Genomic DNA, 22,369 nt, shown 5'->3' with positions numbered 1-22,369 from the left:
CCATTGCTCCACCCAGGTTCTCATTGTTCCGACAGATGAAAGCTCCTGCTTAGGTGGTGCTGTAGATTTATTGGCTGCAGAAGCAGCGGCTGGCACTTGTGCCTGCTTCCCCCAATTCCCAACCAGCACTACCAGTGGGCACAGGTGATCTGCTGTGTCAGGATGGAGGCACGGGCTACTGAGAAACTTCAGAGCTACTACGTTTCTTGGCCTGCTGTTGCTTGGCCTGTGCAAATAAGCGGAAATCTGCCATCTTGAAAACATGCCTAATTATCCCATATGGAAAAGAAAACAGAATATAATGTTACATTAGTTTAATGACTGTCGATATATTTTGTTGTTTATTTGATCAGTCATTTCCGACTCTTCGTGACTTCATGGACCAGCTCACGCCAGAGCTTCCTGTCGGCCGTCGCCACCCCCAGCTCCCCCAAGGTCGAGTCCGTCACCTCCGGAATATCATCCATCCATCTTGCCCTTGGTCGGCCCCTCTTCCTTTTGCCTTCCACTTTCCCTAGCATCAGCATCTTCTCCAGGGTATCCTGTCTTCTCATGATGTGGCTAAAGTACTTCAGTTTTGCCTTTAAGATCATTCCCTCAAGTGAGCAGTCTGGCTTTATTTCCTGGAGTATGGACTGGTTTGATCTTCTTGCAGTCCAAGGCACTCTCAGAATTTTCCTCCAGCACCACAGTTCAAAAGCATCTATCTTCCTTCACTCAGCCTTCCTTATGGTCCAGCTCTCGCAGCCATAAGTTACTACGGGGAATACCATTGCTTGAACTATGCGGACCTTTGTTGTCAGTGTGATGTCTCTGTTCTTCACTATTTTATCAAGATTTGTCATTGCTGTCCTCCCAAGAAGTAAAGGTCTTCTGATTTCCTGGCTGCAGTCAGCGTCTGCAGTAATCTTTGCACCTAGAAAGACAAAGTCTGTCACTGCCTCCACGTTTTCTCCCTCTACTTGCCAGTTATCAATCAAACTGGTTGCCATAATCTTGGTTTTTTTTGAGGTTTAACTGCAACCCAGCTTTTGCACTTTCCTCTTTCACCTTCGTCAGAAGGTTCCTCAGTTCCTCCTCGCTTTCAGCCATCAAAGTGGTGTCATCTGCATATCTGAGATTGTTAATGTTTCTTCCAGCGATTTTAACTCCAGCCTTGGCTTCGTCAAGCCCAGCCCGTCACATGATGTGTTCTGCGTACAGGTTGAATAGGTAGGGTGAGAGTATACAACCCTGCTGTACTCCTTTCACAGACTTAAACCAGTCCGTTGTTCCATGGTCTGTTCTTACCGTTGCTACTGTTATACAGATTCCTCAGGAGGCAGACAAGATGACTTGGTATCCCCACACCACCCAGAACTTGCCATAATTTGTTATGATCCACACAGTCAAAGGCTTTAGAATAGTCAATAAAACAGAAATAGATGTTTTTCTGAAACTCCCTGGCTTTCTCCATTATCCAGCAGATATTGGCAATTTGGTCTCTAGTTCCTCTGCCTTTTCTAAACCCAGCTTGTACATCTGGCAATTCTCGTTCCATGAATTGCTGGAGTCTACCTTGCGAGATCTTGAGCATTACCTTACTGGCATGTGAAATAAGTGCCACTATTTGATTGTTTGAACATTCTTTAGTGTTTCCCTTTTCTGGCATGGGGATATAAGTTGATTTTTTCCAATCTGTTGGCCATTCTTGTGTTTTCCAAATTTGCTGGCATATGGCATGCATCACCTTGACAGCATCATCTTGCAAGATTTTAAACAGTTCAGCTGGGATACCGTCATCTCCTGCTGCCTTGTTATTAGCAATACTTCTTAAGGCCCATTCAACCTCACTCTTCAGGATGTCTCGCTCTAGCTCACTGACCACACCGTCAAATCTATACCCGATATTATTATCCTTCCTATACAGATCTTCCGTATATTCTTGCCACCTTTTCTTGATCTCTTCTGCTTCTGTTAGGTCCTTGCCATCTTTGTTTTTGATCATACCCATTTTTGCCTGGAATTTACCTCCGATGTTTCTAATTTTCTGGAAGAGGTCTCTTGTCCTTCCTATTCTATTATCCTCTTCCGCTTCCACGCATTGCTTGTTTAAAAATAATTCCTTATCTCTTCTGGATAACCTCTGGAATTTTGCATTTAATTGGACATAACTCCCCCTATCACTGTTGCCTTTTGCTTTCCTTCTTTCTTGGGCTGCTTCCAGTGTCTCAGCAGACAGCCATCTTGCCTTCTTGGTTTTCTTTTTATTTGGGACTTTTTTGTTGCCGCCTCCTGAACAATGTTGCGAACTTCTGTCCATAGTTCTTCCGGGACCCTATCTACTAAATTTAGTTCCTTAAATCTATTCTTCACCTCCACTGCATATTCTCCTTTAATGGCCATGTTACACCCCTCTCAAGGTTGAGCCTGGAGCGCTCTCTTTCTCTCTCTCTCTCTCTCTCACACACACACACACACACATTTTATTGCATAGTAGGGCTGGACAAAACTGTCATTTTCTGTTTATCTCAGTTTCTCATTTTTCCAATCTTTGTTTTGTTTTGGCCCATTTCCACATCAATTTGCATTAAAAAAAGAAAAGGAGAAAGGTCCGCATGAAAATTCATTTTTGTGTGGAATTATCTTAATATACGTATTTTTGCACACATTTTTGCCAAATATAGACATTTTTGCAAGCAACTTCCCCGTGTGTGTGTGTATGCGTGTGCGTATGCGCATGTGTGTGTGCGCGTGTGTGTACTCCATTCCCAACATATACATATTTATGTGCACTCTCCTCTAGTACATGCCTTTTTGTATGCAGTTTTGTTCCGAGAACTGCATCACAAAATTCTGAGAAGTACGACTACTGAAGGATAAGGGCAGCCTAGTTTGCATGTTGATTCAGGAAATGAACATTTGGTAAGTTCTTATCAAAATTTGAACCGAACGAAATTCTGTCCCTTGCTTACTACAAGGTAATGGTCTAAATGGCTGGTTTTAGGCATACTATTAAAACATTTATATAAACCCATATTTGAACATGATTTTATTTTTGGTTATTATGGAAGAGTCTCTCGTCACTCTTTACTTCCTTGTTCATTTATTTATTTTTTACTATTATTGTATCATTGACTTAATGCTGTGATATTTTATTATGCATCATTTTGGGTGTCTTTTGACAGGAGATGAACAGTGCGTGTTCTACTTGGAAATCCTGTTGAGTTCAATGGTGCTTACTCTCAGATACAGTAAGCAGGCATAGGATTGCAGCCTAATAAATTTTTTTTTTAAAAAAAGAAGAATATCAAATGCCACAGAAGTAGAAAGACATTGACATTTTTCTGCAATGTGTTCTTCCACAGTCATTACTGCCACAGACGGCGACGATGATGATGATGCAAGGAGGAAATGATCGGATTCCCTCTTCAGTTAAAGGGCAGGCAGGAAAAGTAGAAATCACCAAAGAATAATGGCTGAAAGGCAAATCAATATGAGGTTAAAGGTCAACAAGCTGCCTGCTGTTAGTCTGTCAAAAAGTATTTAAGAGGTTCATTTGATATTGCTCACTATTTTTTTTTAAGAGAGAAGAAAAAAACGATGTGAGCAATAGATAGATATTGTAACATGACCTTTTTAGTTTGAGGATTAAAAAGAAGAAGAAGAAGAAGAAGAAGAAGAAGAAGAAGAAGAAGAAGAAGAGAATACACTGATCCAAAGATGGAATCTCAGCTGAGAGCTTTACCATCCCTTGAGGCTTTAAGATTATTGCGGATGCGACAACCTTTCAGCCTAGATAAATTAGCTAGTTTCCAGAGAGCTCACAGAGTTCTTCTGGCTACATTAATTTATCAAATTTTAATTACTGCTTAAATTATACTATGATTATACTATACATATACTCAAATATGAGATGGCAGTTGTACAATGTGGGCTGTTCAGCTACTGTACCCTGATATGATCATTACCCCCCTTTTATGCTGTTATTATGATTCAGTTATAGGGTGTGTGATGGGGTGACTCCAGCCCTGGCTCAATAGAAACTGGAGAAAGAATGAGGGACTTTTCTACACAAGGCATTTATCAGGCATTTATATTTATTATATAGGCATTTATAGGCACAAGGTATTTATCAGGCATTTATATTTATTATATAGGGGGTTGGACTCGATGGCCTTGTAGGCCCCTTCCAACCCTACTATTCTATGATTCTATGATCATGCACTGTCATTCCCTAGTCACATTTGTTTATGGGCTCTGAAGACGATGTCATGACCCTCCAGTTTCACTTCTGTGTCTAACCAGCACTTTCAGCACAATTTTTAGAGCACTTAATTATGAAAGTGAAAGAAAGTGTGGTTTCCTCTTGTGTACTTGCACTATCCTGCTATATCACAGTGCCACCTAGAGGTTATATAGTGGAAAAGCAGGAAAGGAAAGACTCCTCATGTAGTGCTCTGACCTCAGTTCCATGACAAAACTAAAAGTAGATACAGCTGATTAACAGCCAAATAACAGCCTTGTATAGAAAAGCTCAAAGTCCAAGTGCCCTTGACCTTGGTGTAGGGCAATGCTTGAAGTGGGATGGTATGGGGCAGAATGCCATCCTACTTCTTTTCAGCAAGACCTATAACCATCCAACTTCTTTTCGATCGAATGTAATCTGTCCTAACCTTCCCACTTTGTTTTTCTTCCCACTTTGAAACCATCCCACTTCCTTTTTTGTTCTCCCATTACACCACTGGTAATGGAACAATCTTCCCCAACAATGGATTGTATCCAATGTTAGTCCTCCCTAGAGTAGTTCCATTGAAATGACTGGGACTTAAGTTAGACTAACATTGAATACAACCCCTGGTACCCTTAGAGGTCAGCCCACTAAGATAAAGGGCCGTACTGAAAGCATCTTGCCCAAGGACACTGGAACCAGCACTGACTGACTATGAATGTCCAGGTGAGGGTCTATAGGCATGGGGAGCAGCGAAAGGGTTCAACAGTGCCCTGTAGAAAACCTTTCTCACACTGTCTTTTGTAGGGCCCTGGCATTCATCATTTATATTGCTATATAAGCGATATTTCATAGACTGGATTCAGATGGGACGTGAAAGGCCTAGAGCTGAAATGAATTTTGGGAAATTTAGAAATCCTGCCAATTTTTCAGATTTCACAAGTCAGATGTTAATATCGGTATTTGACCTCAGAATTCAATATCTGAGTTTTGGGATCCATATTTGACATCAAACTTCAAACTTCAGTTATTATGATTGGCTGAATAAATGCTTTACACTTAACAGAAAATCTACTAAATTCTGTTGTGAACCATTTATCACATACTGTCAAATTAAATACTGCCTGCTACTGTCAACTATCAAATATGATCGAAAACTGGCTGCTTGCTAGATCAGATCCCCCCCCCACTAATATTTACTGATATTGCATGCCAGCTATTAGATACTGTAAAGTGTTGAATCTTTATTATAAAAATGTTGGTTGTCAAATTATGATAATTGAGGGAGCGCCTCTCCCTATATAGGGGACGGCAGAGGATGAGATGGCTAGATAGCATCACCGATGCAATGAATATGAACTTGAGCACGCTCCGGGAGAGAGCGCAGGACAGGAAGGCCTGGCGTGCTATGGTCCATGGGGTCACGAAGAGTCAGACATGACTGAACGACTGAACAACAACAACAACAACAACAACTCTCCCTATATATGCCTGCCTGAGAACTGAGATCTGTTGGAGGGGCCCTCATCTGCGTGCCACCAGTATGAGACATACACTATGGCGGGACGTGGGAGAGGGCCTTCTCTGCTGTGGCACCTCAGTTGTGGAATGCCCTTCCTTGGAGGCCCAATTGGCACAGACATTGGTCTCGTTTCGGCGCCAAGTAAAAACGTGGCTTTTTACCAAAGCCTTTGAGGGCTAAGTGCATTCCCTAGCACATTGTTTTAACTCTTTTATTGTTTTAGATTTTAACTGGCTTTAGATTGTTTAATAGTTTAATATGTTTTAGGTGTTTAAATTATTTATTGTTTTATACTGTTTACATTGATTTTATCTGTATGCCGCCCTGAGATCTTAATGATATAGGGCGGGATAGAAACGTTTAAAATAAATAAATAAATGATGTCTGATAGCAAATTTTCAAAGCATATTGGATGAATATTTGTGCAACCAGGGAACAGCTGGAAGATATTTGCCACTCAATGATACAGGACAATGTTGAGATTTTGTTTTGAGGGGGGTGGCAGGGAAGGGGGAAGCAAATATGTTTCTTCTCTTGAAATTACCCATTAATGGCATGCTTCAGCTTCCTTGCAAAAGCTGTTTTTTAGGATGCACATTTTAGCATCAGATTTCATAAAGTTGATGACTCAGGGAAGGACCTTCCCATTGGAATGGGCAGGTGGGCATATGTCACAGGGTTGTCTCAGATGGTATCGCAGTGATGCTCCTGAAGATGAGAAGAAGTGCCACCCCACCTGACCCCATCCCACTCCCACCCCACCCCAAGTCCACTGTGATTATAACTAAAATAGCACTGAGAAGGACAGATGGGAGCACTCAGTCTCTTTCCCACTCCGATAGTGGGCAGATCATACAGAAAAAAGAAGAAGGGAGATTGCCACCAGACCAATAAGCATCATTTAATTCTCCAAGGAAGGGAAACTGAGCCAGCAAAAAGCCCATCAAATAAACACTTATCCCACTGGATGACAGCTGCCTTGTGCGTGTGTGTTTTGAGGAGGGATGCATTAGACTAGTTAACTTTTCAATCTTAAAATAGGAAGCCCCACATCATATATGGGAGCTCTTAGGCTAAGGGCTCATCCGACGTGGTCTCCTTTCATACAACACTTCTACCACCTATCTGCCATCACTGGTGGTTTAGGCACTTCCGCATGAGGCTGGGCATCAGGGTCCCACAGATCTGTTGTTCTTCTCCAGCCATACCTAGGGTGTCCAGTTCAGTATCACTCCCACCAAAAAGAACGTGCATCACTAAAAAGGGAGGGGGGGACTGGGCATAAATTTCCATAACATTTGTATATGCTAAGTGACATGTCTAGTTGCAAATTTAGAAATAATGACTGTCATTTAAATAGAAATACAATACATCTCACCATAGTGGATGAAACTGCAAGCCGGAGACCTGGGCGCCTGCTCCGTCTGCTCTATAAGGCAGGGCCAGCCCTACCATTAGGCAGAGTGAGGCAACAGATGCTGAAGGAAATCAGTGGCACCTCCTGGCTCTTCACATGAACTCTCTGTTCCCCTCTGTTGGAGGACAGAACGGTATATGAAATAAAAGGTTTCTAAATGTAGCCTGTGGTGGAGGATGCTATTCCCAGTGTTAAAGTAAGATTCAACTAGCAATTGAGTCTGCTTCTATACATGAACTGGAAAAGGGATGCCATCTTGTCCTTCACCTCAGGCAACAGAATGTCTTGGGTGAGACCTGTCTTCAGGCAGTATCTCAGTGAGCAATTTCAATGCTCCTCCTGGGTCTCCCTTTTAGGGTACTTTATTTTTAAACTGAACTTAGGGCTTCTTCACATGGAGCTTTTATCCTATCGAGCTTGCTCCCTCACGGAAGTTTGAGGGCCCCGTCATCAACCTCCAGGGCATCTCCCACACTAAATGACCTTTATTCCATGTTTAAATAGGTGGAGATAATGAGCTATCAAATTACCCCACTTGAGTTCCCTCCGTGAAAAAGGAAAAGCCACAAGAAGAGGAGTGAGATCAATGGAACATATGGAAGACTCAGATAAGGGGGAGAAGGAGGGGGGAAGGGGAGGGGGGAAAGGAAGTGCATGTAAAAGGAGTCTGTTGTGATCCTGCATTTAAAATGGAAGCAGAAAGCCCCCTTTTAAATGCGGGATTTTAGGCTGGTGTAGAGATGCCCTTGGACTGGATAGCTCTTCAAATAAGGACACCTTCCAATAGAGGACTGTCCCATGTAAAGTAGGATACATGACCACTCTAGCCATTCCTTGCCTCCTGGGCCTTCTTGATTCTTCATCTGCCCTTGGCCTTCCATCACTGAGATCTCTTGATGACTGCTTTATCCCTCCTTGCTTCTCTATAGCATGACATGTTTCACCCAGGTACTTCTCCCAAACCATGCAGGCCAGGAACATTTACAACACAAACTACACATTTAAACTGAATTTGAAATGATTTTTCATGAAGCTGGGATATGTAGTGCTGTGTGGCTGATTTTCTTCACAGAACAACAACTCTCAGACCTCTCTAGGTGGGAGAATCAAACAGGCTTACTAACCCTGGTGTGCTAACACTGTATGGGCAGCTGGTTTTCATGAGGTGCTGGGGGTCTAAAGTGCCACAGGATAGCCTTCCTGAACATGGTGCCCTCCAGATGTTTGGACTTCAAGTCCCAGCAGCCCCAGCAGCATGACTAATAGTCAGGAACACTGGGAGTTGCAGTCCCCAACGATCTTCTCCAGGTTGGAGAAGATTGCCATAGGGTATACTTTCCTGTCCGGGAGAGAGCAGAGGACAGGAAGGCCTGGCGTGCTATGGTCCATGGGGTCACAAAGAGTCGGACACGACTGAACGACTGAACAACAATACTTTCCTGGCATGTTTAAATCCAGTCTATTTATTGCTGTGTGGTAGGCGAGTACCCAGCCTCTCTGAGCCCTGCAAGGGGGCATGCCTAAACAGGCTGTCCTGTGTGTTGACATCTGTCAGGGATGAGGCATAGAATGACACTCACCACTTGGGTAGATCCCTAGAGGCAAGAGACTAATTGCATAGAGAGACTAACCTTTTTCATGGCAATTGCGTGGAGCGATTGGTCCCTCACTTAGATATTGCTGTGCCTCCTTTGGGAAGCCTGCCTTTGAGAAGCTTGGATTTAGTGCTGAGTTGACGTTATTGAATGAAAGATCCATCACTGCAAAATAGGCTACTGATTCTCGTGGTCCTAAGGCTGTGAAAGCCTCCGTGTCAGTTGTCTCTGTAGCTGCTATAAAGATTACGGGGACAATATGTTGCATTTGAGAAATCTATTCCAATTTCCTTAAAACAGAGCCTTATTTCAGATGGCCTCAAGGCTCCTGTGATTTTTTTAAATTACCTCCTAAAATAGATGTATACAAGGGAAATGGAAAGACGGATCTTCATCATTTTTCCCAAAAAAGGGGCTGGAGTTTTAGTGTGGTGTTAACTGTGTTATTATTTTTGTTTGTTTGTTTTTATGGTTTTATTTTAGGTTGGTTATGTACTGCCTTGGTAGCCTTTTGGCAAAAAGGGTAGCATGGTAATATAAATAAACATATTTTAAATATTATTAATTGCTTTTTCAAAGTTATTATTGTTATTTCATCCTGTCCATCCTTCCAGGAAGTCAAGGTGTCCTTCTCCCATTTTAACCTAACAAAAACCATGTGAGGTAGATTAGGTTGAGAGTTAGCGATGGGCCCACGGTCACCCAGTAAGCATTATAGGTGAGTGGTCAGACCAATGTTATTGTTTATAACCCTAGGCTATAAACAGAAAACATGTTGCAAAGGAAGGTAAATTAAATTAAGCATAAATCAGAAAAAAGATGAGTAAATGCAGATTCAACCTAAATTTAAAATTCCATGATACTGGTTGGGGTAATGGGAAGGCTTTGGATCCTGTGAATCCAAGACCTTCCCTGATCTACCCCTGACAGATTCCTTTTCACCCCCTACCACAACCTGCAGAGTGCATGCAGCCCCTTGACACATGCCCCCCCCCCACAATGTGAAAGTAGTGCAAAAGCAGCAACGCTGGCATGAAAGCAGCAATGCTAGCTAAAGCCTCCTCCTCCTCCTCCTAGAGTACCTTCAGCATCCACCATCACTGGTCTCCATTGCTGATGGCGGTTCAAAAGCAGAAATGCCCATGTGGTCATTGGTGTGCGTACGCGTGCACTCATGTGTGTGTAGGCTTTAGCTCCCTCAGCAACTCCCAAAACAACCCCCTACCTCAGCAGAGGGTGTGTGTGCATGTGTGTGAAGGAACAAAACTGTCCTCTATTTTGTATTTCGTTTGGTTTTAGGATATTATGGGGTTAATTTTGTTTGTTTGTATGCTAGTTAGTTAGTAAGCTAAGCCCTTACTAGTTTAGAGGTAAAAAGTTTTGTTAGGAATGCATAGGTCAGGAAGTTGTGTTTAAAAAGACTGGAGATTATGATAAAGTTCAAGATAAAAGTTTCAAATCCGAAGACAAGCTAAATTTCCGATATGAACAAGAAACTACTCTCCTGATTGGTTTGAATAGGGAAGATAGAAACACACAATTTTAGAAGATAGAAATCAAAGGCAGAAAGGTAGACAGGGAGAAGGAGAAAGAAGGAAGGAAAGAAGGCCAGAGTCCTACAGGAAAGAAAAAGTCAGAGCTGCTAGAACTGGAGAACTAATTGAGAGAACTGGACCAGTGACAGGAAGATAAGGATGTGGACAAATAGGGACACAGTCTACTTAGCTTTGCTGAATGTCTTAATCCCTGGTTGTTTTACTGCCCCCTTGCTCATATGATTTTTGTCATGTGTGTGTGTGTGTAGCCATTTCCTATTGACATTTTTCTTCAGAAATATTTAAACGTTGTTATTTAAAACTTTGTTTGTAGTCCCTCTCTCTCTCTCTCTCTCTCTCTCTCTCTTTTGTACCAACCCCACATCTACTAGCCAAACCACACACTACTTAAAGTAGATGTCTGAGACCCAGGGCTTCTCCGCACAAGCGATTTACTGTACATTCATGAGTGGCCACTCGCAGAAGTTTGCAGGTCCTTTACATGACATTGTCAATCTCCTGGACGTCTCCTTTGCCTTCCTCTGGTAATCTTGTGTTTTAAAAGATTGGAGATAATGCACTATTTAAAATTATCGTGGCATATCCCCAGTGTGTAAAGTCAGCGTTGCGCAATAATACAGCCAATAGATGGCACTGTTTCATCGAACCTTATGGAACATTGCTTGCCGAGAGGGGAGGTTTTCAATTAGACATCATGTGGTTGCCATTGGTCGCCATTTAAGGAGCCCGTAGTAAATGCAGGAAGACTCCAGAAGAAGAAAGCCTGGTAACGGTGCAGTTTTTTTCCATAATGTAGAGACACCACCAGAGGGCTTTGGGGTTGGTTTGGTGAAGGCAGCCAGAGAAATAAAGATTACCATCTAGTGACAATGAAATAGGCTACAAGAAGGGAAGTGAAAAAAGGAGTGTGGGTACAGTATTTGGCCTTTTCTCCCTTCCACTCATGTAACAGGGTGTTGCTTGTTCATGTGTATGTATGTGTGTGTGTGTGTGCGCCTATGTGTGTGTGCGTATGTATGTGTGTGCCTATGTGTGTGTATGTGTGTGTGTGTGTGTGTGTGTGTATGTGTGTGCCTATGTGTGTGTGCATTCGTATATGTGCACCCCCATCCCCCATCATTGCCTGATGAGACCCCCAGGGCTACAAAGGTTGTGCACCCCTGCCTTATCATAACTGGCGCAGTGATGGTGGAGAAACGAGACTGCCTGGTGGAGTTTTCTGCCAACAAATCAACTAGGTCTCAGGGATAGGAACTCCTTCTCTGCTTGCAGACCTCCTTGCAGAGATGGAGGTCTGCCACATCCCTCAGCTATCCTCTCTGGGAGATTGCTCCCTAAATAACTTTTGTCTTGAAATCATGCGCCACTTGTGTGGTATTTAGGATTAAGATGTTTCTGGTGGTTGATAAGATGATTTTCTTAACGCTTATTTTTTGTTAGGTGTTGTATTTTATGTGTTTAATACACACAAACAAGACCCATACCAGTCTTTTTTCTAAAGCCTGTGCTTTTCACTTAAGATAGTGTGGAGAAAGAAGCACAGCTCTTTTAAAGCCCTTCCTCAGCCAGATGGCAAATGGTGGCAGCACATCAAAAATTATTTATGTTCCTCAGATTCTAAACTTAACAAAGTATTCTATCAGCACTTATGAACAAGTGCTAATCATTCATCAATTAGAATATTAGGTAGATAGATATAGATGATAGAGATAGATAGATAGATAGATAGATATGCTGGTCTGCTTTTCAAAAAACAGTATAGAGGCCACAATCCAGTATAGCTGTGCTTAAGCCTCTTGACATTTACATTGCAATCCATAGAATCATAGAATAGTAGTAGTAGGGTTGGAAGGGGCCTACAAGGCCATCGAGTCCAACCCCCTGCTCAATGCAGGAATCCAACAAGTCAGAGCATCCCCGACAAATGGCTGTCCAGCCTCGTCTTGAAGGCCACCAGTGTGGGAGAGCCCACCACCTCCCCAGGTAATTGGTTCCATTGTCGTATTGCTCTGACACTCAGGAAGTTTTTCCTGATGTTCAGCCGGAATCTGGCTTCCTGTAACTTGAGCCCATTATTCCGTGTCCTGCACTCTGGGATGATCAAGAAGAGATCCTGGCCTTCTTCTCTGTGACAACCCTTCAAGTACTTGAAGAGTGCTATCATATCTCCCCTCAGTCTTCTCTTCTCAAGGCTAAACATGCCCGGTTCTTTCAGTCTCTCTTCATAGGGCTTTGTTTCCAGTCCCCTGATCATCTTTGTTGCCCTCCTCTGAACCCTCTCCAGTTTGTCTGCATCCTTCTTAAAGTGTGGTGCCCAGAACTGGACACAGTACTCCAGATGAGGCCTAACCAGTGCTGAGTAGAGGGGAACTAGTACTTCCCGGGATTTGGAAGCGATGCTTCTATGAATGCAGCCCAAAATAGCATTTGCCTTTTTTGCAGCCACATCACATTTTTTGCAGCCACATCCTATACATGTCTACTCAGCAGTAAGCCCAATGACCTCAATGGGACCTATTCCCAGGTAAGAATGTATAGGACTGCAGCCTTAATGGCTTTAAGCATGCACAACTTTATACTGGATTTGTGGCCTCTACATTTAGAACAATACTAAGGTGAATGTTACGAGATACTGAGGATACTGTACTATCCCATATCCTCCATCCAGCCAGGACTTGGTAATACGTGAAAGGCCAACAAGCTCACAGTAAAGTAACTTCAGGATAACTGATGTTTACTTTGCCACTAACTTTGCATTAAACTGGACCAGTGACAGGTCAAAGGTACAAGTGACCTCCTGCCCTAAACATCCCAAGACAGGGAAGGACAGGGAAAGAGAGATGAGTATTGCCATCTGCCTTTCTAGCCATAACCAATCTTTCAAACTTTATGCAGTATACTCAGAAGGCCATAAAAAATTCAAAGATGTATCAATACATTTAACAAATGTAACTGCCAAAACTGCAGATCAAATCACAGTCTGTTCCTCTTGTAACTGCAAATTATATTTTTAATAGAGCCATGATAGGGGCTTTTCAGTAAGATCATGGGTCCATTTTAGGGCCATCTCAAGTAGCCACAGTAGGTGTTTCACATTCCTTGTTTGAGGACAGTATTCTTGTCCATTATTTAGGCTGCAAACTTACTATTTGCTTACCATTATTATAAATTATTATGATTATTTCTAGCCTGGCCGATTTACAAAAAGTCCATAAAAATCAAACACACAATAAACTGTTAGATGGAGACAAGTGCCACAGATATCTCGCAAAGGAAAAAAGTCTACTTAAAAACTCTAGGCTGGCACCAGAACAGAAATGCCTTAACCAGATTATGAAACATCAAGGGTGGGGTGGGGGTGCGACAAATTTCCCATAGCAGAGAGTTCCACAGCCTGCTTGTGGCCACAGAAAAGGCTTTCTCCCATGCTCCCACTAATCATGGCATGCCTATATCATTTGGGACATGGAGAAAGGGCTATCCTGCAGATCTTACAAGGGAAGAAGACTCAATGTGACTTATTTCTGACTAAACATACATAGGGTTGTGCTGTTAGACCATTAGATTTACAACCAAACTTGCCAGAATTTGGACCGAATATTGTTAGTCCTGTAAATCTGAAACCTACTCTGAGAATTCTGGTAGCCACATGAAAACTCCACCGTGCATCCACAGCATGTTTACCCAGGAACAGGAAGTGATCATTGTTTTCATTACAGTGAAAGTTACGTATTCTTGCAGTATCTCTTGTGATATTTTTATGCTTTCACACCCCTGAAAACTACACCAAATCATGAGAACTCAAGACCAATAAAATAATAACTTGGTGGTAGGCTGGCTGCTAACACATCACCAAAAAAGAAGACAAAAGAGGATACAGATTTGAATAAACTGAAGGTAGATCAGGATCTACTGGTAGATCTTGGATGAGCTGAAGCAGATCGGCAAGGATTTGTGATCTGCATTTGTTTACTATTATTATTATATTTATTGATACCCCCCTTTTTCCCCACTAGTGGGACACAAGGCAGCTTACAAACATTAAAACATATACAATTAAAACATATGAAAATATACAAAAGTTAAAATATAATTAAACAACAATACAATTAAAATTATATTAAAAACATTAGAACAGCATTTTAAAACAGCATTTTGCAGCTTACCCCCAGGTTCCAACTATGTCCCAAAGGCCTGCTGGAACAAGAATGTTTTAGCCTGCCTCTGGAAACACATCAAGGAGGGAGCCATCCTAGCCTCCCTGGGAAGGGCGTTCCACAGCTGTGGGGCAGCCACTGAGAAGGCCCTCTCCTGGGTTCCCACCAAACGTGCCTGAGATAGTGGTGGGACTGAGAGAAGGGCCTCCCCAGAGGATCTCAGGACACAGGCAGGTTCATAATGAACTTCCGCCATGCGTTGAAAACGTCGTTGTTCAGGCAGGCATTCGGGGTGGGCTAGGGAAATTTTAGAAAATGTTTTAATGTGTAATTTTATTGTTTTTAAACTGTTTGTATTATTGTACATCGTCCAGAGTGGCTGGGTGACTGGCCAGATGGGCGATTAAGAAATTTAATGAATTAATTATTAAATTAATAAGGGAGGATATGGTCTTTCAGATAACCTGGACTGGAGCCGTATAGGGCTTTATAGCCAGCACTTTGAATTGTGCCCGGAAACAGACTGGAAGCCAGTGAAGCTGTTTTAACAAGTTGTATGCTCCCTGTAGCCAGCCCCAGTCAACAGTCTGGCAGCAGCTCTTTGTACCAGCTGCAGTTTCCGAACACTCTTCATAGGCAGCCCCACGTAAAGAACGTTGCAGTAATACTAACAGGATGTAACTAAGGCATGTGTCACCGTGGCCAGATCAGACGTCTCCAGGAATGGGCACAGTTGGCACATCAGTTTTAACTGTGCAAAAGCACTCCTGGCCACCACTGAAATCTGAGCATCCAGACTTAGGGCTGAATCCAGGAGCACCCCCAAACTGCGAACCTGAGTCTCCAGGGGAAGTTCAACCCCATCCAAAACAGGCTGAATCCCTATTCCCTGATCTGCCTTTCGACTAGTGATGAACGAATCCCCTACCTTCCATTCCAGGGGGGTTTTGCAGAGGGGCCAGCTGCTCCGTTCCTGGCCCCTCGAAATCCTCCAGAGTGGTTCCGCATCCAGAGGATTCTGCAGAACCGCACTCTGGCTTCCTAGTGCAGGAAATACGCTGCCATTACCGTATTGCTGGTATTGGACGACACTTGTGGCCGTAAAGTCCTGAGTTTAACCCAACTGCAGACATTTATGGCTCTATTAGGAAAAAAGCAGTGCTTTACAGCCGCAAGTGTCGTCCAATACACCATTTGCGGCTCTATTTCTCTCAGCTATACAGTAATGGCAGCCACCATTACTATATCGCCTGCGTTAGGGAGCTGGAGAGCCGCATCGCATGAAATCCTCTGGAGCTGGAGGTAAGTGGTGCCATTCCACCGTGGAATCTGGCCTCATTTGAGTCCTTGGTGGAATTCTCTGACATCCCTATTTTTGACTGACCAGGAGCACGTCTGTCTTGTCTGGATTAAGTTTCAATTTGTTCTCTCTCATCCAGTTCATTACTGATGCCAAACACTGGTTAAGGACCGAAACAGCTTCCTTGGAATCTGGTGGAAAAGAGTAGTAGAGCTGGGTGTCATCAGCATATTGGTGGCACCAAACTGCGATTATTTAACAACAGCAGCAGCAAAATGACTCCTCTCCACTTTCCCTAAATGATGCGGCTGACATGAAGATTGATTGGGGTAAACAGCAGTAGATATTTGTGTAGAAAGACTGTGAGTTCCATTCAGTTCTGGTCCTCAAAACACATCCCTGTGTTCAGAATTCTTTAATTCTACATGTATCACTTTTGTACCTGGCTTCAATTGGTGGATCTTGGGTTTCTAGTAAAAAACAAAGTAGATCCCGCAAGTCTGATGTCTGCTCACTCCTGGATTAAATTGTTTTCACGATGATATACTAGTGCAATTCCTCCTCAATTCTGAATCCAATCAGGGCAATATGCAGCAGAAGACAATCGTGATAAAATCTCTCTGGTTCCTAACACAAGACACAGTGGACCTAAATGCCTCCCTTGTGTAATTCCATTAAAGGCAAGGGGAAACGGGCTAAGTGAGTTTGAAGAAGCCAATTACCTTTTTATCAGCCATGTGGGAGCGGGCAGCTGAGAGTAAGTGAGACTGGTTTTATATATACCCCTTTTATTTGTGGGCGTAAAAGTTGAAATCACAAAAATACAAGGAACTGGCTATGCTACCCCCTGCAAACACAACAGTGACAACTTAACAATGGAATTGTTACCCTCAAGGACAACAAGGGAGAATGGCAGTTGGGCTCTGGAGGAGAAGCGTGTATAGTCATGTCTTGCAGTGCAATTGGCAATGAAGTATGGCTTGCTTTCACTCTGGCCTTTCATTTAAAAAAAAAATGCCAAGGAACACATTTATTGTGATCCTCCATGGGATTTTAAATGGATGGAAATTTGCAATGGAGAGCTCTTTGATTGCCAGGAAGCTATTATGAAACTGAAACTCACTAGCACCCTCCCAAAACAATGCTGGAAAAATAACAGACAAATGCTGAAGGCAAGTCAGTGGGCCTGGCTCTAAAAAACCAATCTCAAGCACAGCAGTGCTACACCTAATAGGCCCTTTCCCTCATAAGCCGAAGGAACTTCCACAGATCTCAGAAATTCAAACCCCAATAGAAAGACCACTCTTGTTTCTTTGAGATCAGCCTTCCCCAAAGTGGTGCCCTCCAGATGGTTTGTCCTGCAACTCCCATAATCCCTGACCACTAGCCATACTGACTGGGGCTGATGTGAGTTGTGGTCTAAAACATCTGGAGAGCACCATGTTGGGGCTGCTGCTTTGAAATCAACACTAGCCAAATGTTTTAGGGGGTGTTTCCCTGCATATACTAATTTATTCATAGAACTGGAACTCCTTAGTTCCCGCTAAGGACTGGTTTGCATATGCATGCATATTATTACTTCGTAACTGCAACAAATGGGCAAAGGGGCCATTCGCTTCCATATCTCTTTAACAAAAGAAGCTTCTGTATCTCTTTAAAAAGCAATGCCTATCAAAGGAGCCATTTTGCACATTCAGCTGCCACTTTATTCGTCAAACAAAATGAGTTGTGCTGGCCTATAAGAAAAACTCCAAAATTACATTTATATCCTGCCTTTTCTCCAAGGAGCTCAAAGTGGCGTACATGATCCCCCTGCAAAGTATATCCTAATAACGGCCCTGTAAGGTAAAGATTAAGCTGAAAGGGAATTATTGGGCCATGGTCACCTAGTGAGCAGAGGGAGATAATGATTAGGAGCCTATCTGCACAGTCAGCAGCCCCACACCACATGAGGCATCTGTTGCTGCTGGACTTTTCCTAGGTTGTGGCTAGTGGACGTACAGCACTTTGACCACTCTAAATATGGGCCAATGTTAAGCTGTTTTAGGTCGCACTGGTTTCAATGGAAAAATTAAGCATCTTTCCCTTGAAGTCTATGAGATTAAAATGCTTAGCCTTGGTTGGATCTTGCCCCAATAATAACAATTAAAAGTAATGGTTTTACATTTAAAAAGTGAAGCAAGCTTTGATTTCCCAGTTGTCATTAAATGGGGCAAGTCTTCAAGAGAAGCCAGTCCTTAGAATGATAGGCCTAAATTGCATGCCAGCCCAATCCTATACTCCTTACTCTGGAGAAAATGAATCCCATTGACTTCAACTATCAATATGATCAATTATTAATATTGAACTAGATCCTGAAATCCTTAATCCATGATTTATACAAACAAGTAAAATCAACGTCAGCATAAATTTTGCGAATGGAAAAAGAGGGGGCTCTGGGATCCCAGCAAAGACTTGGAAGTTCACTTTTGTACAGCTTAAGTGCTACTCTTTAATTTTTCTATATTAATTTTTCTATGTAATTAAAGCAAAACAACACTGTCAGCCACAATACTGTTAATTGAAGAGTACTTTGATTATATTGAATCCCCATGATAGCACCCTGATTCACAGTGCTCCCTGAGTGACTCCTTCAGTGTACTCTATGAACCATTTTAAGCTGTGGTATTTTAAGCTGGGGTTTAAGAAAATGATCCTTGCAAAGCATTAACCACCTCAAAATGCTCCAGTTTAGCTGCTTTTGTGGTCATTCATTGTGCTTTTGGTGCCAGCGTCACTCACTGGAAGTCTTTTTAAATTAATGTTTACGACTTCGAGAAATGTATGAATGCATAAGGCTGCAATCCCATGTACAGGTACAGCTACTAAGAAATAAATCCCACTGAACTCAGTAGTACTAACTTCTGAGTAAACATTTATAGGTCTGGGCTGCTCATCATATCAGTTCTATTGGATAGTCTGAAGGAACAACTAGACAAGATGAGGAGATCTATGACAAGAATCTTCCAATTTTCTTGAAGTTAACACTCCAAAAGGCTCAAGGTCATGGTGCAAAATGGATCGGGTGGGCATAGTACTGGGGAAGAGGAGGTTTAATGTTTTCCTCCTCTGCATTTTCTCAAAGGAATTCACCTCCCCCCTTCAAAGATGCTATTGACCCCATGGGAGAAAACATACAGAGCAAGAACCTCTGTGTTTTCCGCTTTGGAGTAAATAGCAGATTTGGATGAACCAGAAAAATTTGTGTGTGGAGGGGGCATGTCCCGGGGCATACTCTGAGTCGCAGGGCATAGTGTGAAGACACATGAGCCAGCCACCTTGCTGAAGCTAAGCAGGTCTAGGTCTGGTCAGTGCTTGGAGGGGAGACCACCTGGGAACCACATGTAGCCACCTTGAGTTCCATGATGGAAGAAAGGTGGGATATAAATGTAATAATAAATAAACCTTTCCTTTCCCCAGCATTGTGCTTCTTATCTAATTTGCCCTCCCCCCTTCATGGCTACATTTAACTTATTGATTAATTGATTGATTTGATTTGCACCCTGCCTTTCTACCAAGAAAAATGGCACTCAAGGCAGCTTACAAAAATAAATAAAACTTGATTGAAACTGTAATAAAACAATGCATTAAAATACAATAAAAACACAGCAACAGCAGAATAAAAACAGACCAAACCCAACAGACCCACTTACATACCAAATAAAGTATGTAAGGCCTTCTTGAATAAAGTGCTCTTTGCCGGCCGGCAGAAGGGCAGCACAAAGGGAGTGAGCCTAGCCTTCCTTGGCAGGGAGTTCCACAGCCTAGGAATGGCCACCGAGAAAGCCCTCTCTTGCGTCGCCACCAAATGTCCCTCTGAAAGCAGCTGTGTTGAAAGGAAGGCCTCTCTCCATTTTAACTGGACAAGCAGGAGCCAAAGTTACGTCCACTGGAGCTGTATCAACGATGGCATCCAAGTCGGCACAGATACGATCAATTTTATCTGTAAAGTGTCGTGCAAACTGGTCACAACAGGCTATCAAGTGGTCCAACTTTTAAAGTGGTCCAGAGTATAACAGGCCTCTGACTACCCAAGAAAGCTCTGCTGGGCAACTCTGTGTAGATACAATGGTGGCAGTACAATGGTGACAGTACAATTTCTTCACCACCCTCACAGTCACGGAGTAGGCTTTAAAATGAGCTCTAGCCCGTGCTTGATCACACTTGTTTCGAGTTTTCCACCAACATCACTCTTGTTGACATCTCACTTGTTGCATCACCCACAGCACCATAGAAAACCAGGGGGATCATTTGTCTCCACTTTGTGGGAGAGAACACTTAGGAGTGATCGTGTCAACTGCCCAGGCCATTTCTCCATTCCAGAGGTCAACCAGGGCCTTGACATAATTGCCTGGAAAACTGACAGGGAAATCCCCAAGAGCCATCAGAAAAACATCTGGATCCATCAGTCTCCTGAAATGGACCATCTTCAAGAAACCCAAGGGAGATCCCGAACACAGATCTCCCATTTCATGTCTAGCTTGGTCCTGAGACTCTATCTAGATGTTGGATTTTAAAAATTTGGAGGCAGTATTATAGTATTCTCCAGCAAAGGAGATTGATACTTTGTCGTGGTGCTGGAACTTGAGCACCTCAATGATGCCATGAGCTAAACCGTGAAGGGACACCCAAGACGGGAAGGTCATGGCAGAGAGGTCAGACTAAATACGATCCCTGGGGAAGGTAACGGCAACCCACCCCAGTATTCTTGCCATGAAAACTAAAGAAAGAAGGAAAGCAAAAGGCAACAGTGATAGGGGGAGATATGCTCAATTAAATGCAAAATTCCAGAGGTTAGCCAGAAGAGATAAGGAATTATTTTTAAACAAGCAATGCATGGAAGTGGAAGAAGATAATAGAATAGGAAGGACAAGAGACCTCTTCCAGAAAATTAGAAACATCAGAGGTAAATTCCAGGCAAAAATGGGTATGATCAAAAACAAAGATGGCAAGGACCTAACAGAATATCCGGAGGATCTGTATAGGAAGGATAATAATATCGGGGATAGATTTGATGGTGTGGTCAGTGCGTTAGAGCCAGACATCCTGAAGAGTGAGGTTGAATGGGGCTTAAGAAGCATTGCTAATAACAAGGCAGCAGGAGACGATGGTATCCCAGCTGAACTGTTTAAAATCTTGCAAGATGATTAGGGTTGGCGGAGAATTTCTCCCCGAAACTTCGGGGGGCCAAGCGCCAACGTGTTCGGCCCCCCGAACAAGTTTTGGGGAGAAATCCTCCGAACCCCCCCGCCCCCCGCACCCCCCCCCGGGACGGGACTTACCTTCGCCGAATGTCCCTCCCAGCGGTGGGTCCGGCTGGCAGTTCGGCGGGTGTTCGAGAGGGGCGGGAGCGGCAGCCGGTCTTTCGACCGGCTGCCGCCGCCGCCATTGCAATCAAAGAAAAAAAAAATGCCCCCTGATAGGCTACGTAACGATTAATGTAGCCTATCACGGCTAGATTTGCAAAGTCAGCCGTGATAGGCTACATCAATCGTCACATAGCCTATCATGGGTGACTTAAAAAAAAAAAAAAAGTGTGTACGGATAATGGCGGCCCCCACAGGGAGCCGCCATTCCCGTTCCTTATTTGGTCGCCGTAGTCTACGTAAAGAGTTACGTAGACTACGGCGAAAATAAGGGCAACGCTATTTGCGTTGCCCTTATTTTCGCCGTAGTCTACGTAAAGATTTACGTAGACTACAGCGACTAAATAAGGAACGCGAATGGCGGCTCCCTATGGGGGCCGCCATTAGCGTACGCGCTTTTTTTTTTTTTTAAGTCACCCGTGATAGGCTACGTGACGATTGACGTAGCCTATCACGGCTGACTTTGCAGATCTAGCCGTGATAGGCTACGTGAATCGTCACGTAGCCTATCAGGGGGCGTGTTTTTTTTTTTTTAAAAAAAACTTTCGCGTTCGCGGCCGGGCGAGGCGGGAAGCCTCCTCCCCGGCCTGAATTTCGGCCGGGGCGAGGCGGGAAGCCTCCCCCCCGGCCTGAATTTTGGCCGGGGCGAGGCGGGAAGCCTCCCCCCCCTGGCCTGAACTTTGCGGGGGGAGCAGCGAAGCACCTCCCCCCCACCGCGAACATCCTTCGAGGACAGGTAAGGGACTTTCGTCCACCCCTAAAGATGATGCTGTCAAGGTGATGCATGCCATATGCCAGCAAATTTGGAAAACACAAGAATGGCCAACAGCTTGGAAAAAATCAACTTATATCCCCATGCCAGAAAAGGGAAACACTAAAGAATGTGCAAACTATCGAACAGTGGCACTTATTTCACATGCCAGTAAGGTAATGCTCAAGATCTCGCAAGGTAGACTCCAGCAATTCATGGAACGAGAATTGCCAGATGTACAAGCTGGGTTTAGAAAAGGCAGAGGAACTAGAGACCAAATTGCCAATATCTGCTGGATAATGGAGAAAGCCAGAGAGTTTCAGAAAAACATCTATTTCTGTTTTATTGACTATTCTAAAGCCTTTGACTGTGTGGATCATAACAAATTGTGGCAAGTTCTGGGTGGTATGGGGAGACCAAGTTACCTTGCTTGCCTCCTGAGGAATCTGTATAATG

Source organism: Heloderma suspectum, chromosome 3 (assembly GCF_057233095.1).
Source record: "Heloderma suspectum isolate Gila_16-S chromosome 3, 16-S_ref, whole genome shotgun sequence".
In the NCBI taxonomy this organism is placed as follows: Eukaryota; Metazoa; Chordata; class Lepidosauria; order Squamata; family Helodermatidae; genus Heloderma; species Heloderma suspectum.
This window is presented reverse-complemented; position numbering follows the sequence as displayed.